Raw genomic sequence first — 3456 nt, forward strand, 5'->3', positions numbered from 1 at the left:
CCACTAGTAATGCAGGCTCTCCACTAGTACTGACCACAATAATCAACAAAGCCCCATCCCATAAGGGGTATCGTGGTTGCGCATGTAAGGTTGGGACAGTCAGCACATCTTAAATCTAATCCTTTTTGAAACCACACACACATTTTGCCTCGGTACACCACTTCCGTTTGAAGTCATTACCTAACTCAACACCATATCCCTCGGGAATTAGTGGCACCCGACGGGGTTTTTCAAAAGACCTTGGAATCATTTCTTTTTCGACACCATGCATTTTCCCATCCCGTTTTGCATAGCAACTACTAAGCATCCTAACTACTTCCCACCCGCACAACCCTCATAGGATGGTATGGTCATGCCCAGTGCAAGTATCAATGAGGAAATATCTGAGTCTTCCCATCAAGGTGGTCACTGATTCAACGGGATTCAGATGCAACGAAATAAAGTGCTATATGTCATGCATAAAAATGGTTTCATATTCATATTCAAAGGGTCGCGTGCCTCGATCAACAAAGTCCTTGCGGTCTTCAAAATCTTCTGGTCCAACTCGGCAAGGAGCTTGCAGGGGCCTTGGGTCTTCGTCCTGGCAAGGGAGCTTACTGGGGGCTTCGGTCGTCATCCCGGCAAGGGAGCTTGCCGAGGTCTCGTACTTGGTGAGTTCCTCACGATCACCAAATCGGCGTGGCCTTGGTCATCTTCCCGGCAAGGCAGGCCTGCCGGGGCCTTGATAACCTTCGGTATTGCATCTTGACTGGGTCCTGCCACGCCCTGCCAGCACGGGCTCTTTGCGCCCGTGCACAAGTCTAGGGTACTAGGGACCCCGGTCTTTAGTGCACCGACACTCTGTTTCATCTTTGACCATTTTCAGACCAATCACAAACGCACGCACCCGCGACATCATTTAAATATTGTTTTTAAAAGGGTGTATAAAATATTTTTGGATTGGGTTTAAACTAGGTGTGCGGTCTTATTTTAATGTAGATAGGCCGCCAGCCAAATTTCGTCGGAATCGGAATCCGTTTGATACATGAGCGGTCGACCATCGAGGCAACATCATCGGTTTATTCGTCGGACGTTTTAGGTGTTTTAAAAACGCATATCATGGGCCAAAACTTCCCTCTCATCTTGGATCGTCTCACCCTATAGAGCCCAGTAACCCACCTAGCAAAGCCCCTCTGATCGGAGCCATCGGATCGCGATCCAATGGTTCGAAATCGGACTGAAATCCCCTAACCCTAGCCCATCTTGCCATATATGTGTAGCAACCCTAAATTTAGGGTCTTGTCCCATAGCCACCGCCAATAAGCCATCACTCGCCTCCCACCTCCGAATCCTCCCAGATCCCGAGCTGAGCAGAAGCATCCACCTTCCCCTCGATTTCTACATCGAGCAAATCAACGCTCAAATCCAGCCAGCCAACCCAATCCCTCGCCCGTGCCTGCCTCCAATGCTCCATTCAGCAGCTCCCTGCGCCTCGACCTCCTCCACCGGGCAAGCAGAGCCACAGGACGCGTGCATCGCTTGCACCTCCCTGTGTCCACGTGCCTGCAGAGCCGCCTTCTCTGCAACCCACCTCCTCTCCTGTGTCGCGCCAAGCAGGAACAACCACAGTTCTTCGCCGTCTCCGCAGGAGCTCACCCCATAGCCAGAGCCCGTGCAGCTTCGGCGACCAGCAGTTGGGCGCCAGCTCGCCGGAGCACCTGCAGACCTATGGCCATGCCCCCTCTCCTCTCCCCTCCTTACTCTCCTGGTCCTTCACTCTCCTTGAACCCCCCGGTCGTTTCTGTTTTCTTCAGGGATAAACAGGAAAGGTGGGTCGCCGCATGAGGATGAGCTCCTCCGATGGCATCGCCTGGCCCTGCCTTCGTCAGGAACAAGACCAACTCCTCAAGTTCCGGCGCCCCAAGCCCCCGATATATATCGCCCCCGTCACTCTCCGCCAGGACCGCCCCTGTCGCCGTCTCTGCATCGCCATGGCGCTGGCCTCTATTTCCCCCCTGCTGTGAGCCGGTACGTGAAGCTTCATTTTTCCTAGATCCGTTGTTGTTGGATGGGTTATTTTGCTTTGTTGTCATGTTTTGTCACAATCAGATGCAATAGCACAGTGGTTTAACCACGAGGTGTTGGCTTTGAGCCCCAGCCACCTCGATTTTACGTGATGTTTTTAGCCGCCCCTAATTTTGGCCATGTTCTGTATATTTTGCACACACGCATACTTGGGCCGATTCCAGCCGTGGGCCGCTGCACTATGTTGTAAATCGGCCCATGCATAAATTTTTTTCCTTGCTGCGACTTTTATTAATATCAAGACATGCATTATAGTAGATTTTGTCACTATTTTAGAATGCCTATAGCTAATTAACGTAACTCCGTTTTATGCGAACTACATATGTAAATCAACTGGAATGACGAGTAGAATCACATGCTTCATTTTATTTTACTGTTTAACAAATATAAAATGTGTTTAGATAAGATATGAAAAGATTTTGAAATTTAGATATGGGGTCATTTTGGGGATGCTATAAATTGTTTCCGACCTCATTTAAAATGCCTAGATAGTGTAGTTTAATTCTGCTCCACCTCTTGCCATGATTAACAACATTTAATATTCTCGTGTATCTAAACGGGAATGAACTAAGTAATTAAATGTGGAGTTTTATCAATATGCAACTCGTTGCATATTGAGCTTCACTTAATGCGTAGTATTCAATTGTTGTGATGGGCCATGCCTTGCATAATTAGACTGAACATGCATCATATATCATTGTGCATCATGTCATGCATATGTGTGGTGTTATCGTGTTTTGATTATTGTTCTGAATTGCTTCTTCTCGATAGATATCCGAACCGCTTCGGAGTGAGAGGATCCGCTCGACTATGTTGGTTTGTGTGCTTCACATATTCATTCTTTTTCCAAACAGGATGTCATGCAAGATGACCATTTACCTAGATACCATTACTATCATTGCCATGCTAGGTGTTTCATTTCTTCGCTATGTCTCGCTGCCTACAACCTGTTTAATTAGCCTTCCTACATTGTCATGAAAAGCCACTAACCTTTCCACAACCCGGCAAACCATAGTTTGGCTATGTTACCGCTTGCTCAACCTTCTTATAGCGTTGCAGTTGTAGGTGCAGTTTCTTCCATGTGAAAACATGGGTTCCTTGTTATATCACCATATTATTGCTAATTAATTTAATGCACATATATAGTTGGTAAAAGGAGGAAGGCTTTACTACTAGGAGAAAGCCTAGTTGTAGCGCTGGTTTTACCCATACGAGTAGCGTTGGGGGCAGCGCTACTGCTAACGCGCTACAGCTAACCTATTAGCAGTAGCACTGGAATTAAAGTGCTACTGGTACCTACGTTAGCAGTAGCGCTGGAATAAATAAAGTGCTACTGCTAAGCCAACGCTACTGCTAATATTTCTGATTTCAATATTTAATTCTCGTCATATT

At 47.2% G+C, this 3456-nt stretch overlaps 1 long non-coding RNA gene across 1 annotated transcript; it reads left to right on the plus strand.

Moving 5' to 3' along the window:
• The first annotated feature begins 1296 nt into the window (after window positions 1-1296).
• Window positions 1297-3104, plus strand: LOC123448345. Its single transcript, XR_006631703.1, has 2 exons — window positions 1297-2007; window positions 2836-3104. It is a non-coding gene; the product is annotated as an uncharacterized LOC123448345 (long non-coding RNA).
• Window positions 3105-3456: the final 352 nt, after the last annotated feature.

The sequence above is a fragment of the Hordeum vulgare genome, chromosome 4H (genome assembly GCF_904849725.1).
Source record: "Hordeum vulgare subsp. vulgare chromosome 4H, MorexV3_pseudomolecules_assembly, whole genome shotgun sequence".
NCBI lineage: Eukaryota > Viridiplantae > Streptophyta > Magnoliopsida > Poales > Poaceae > Hordeum > Hordeum vulgare.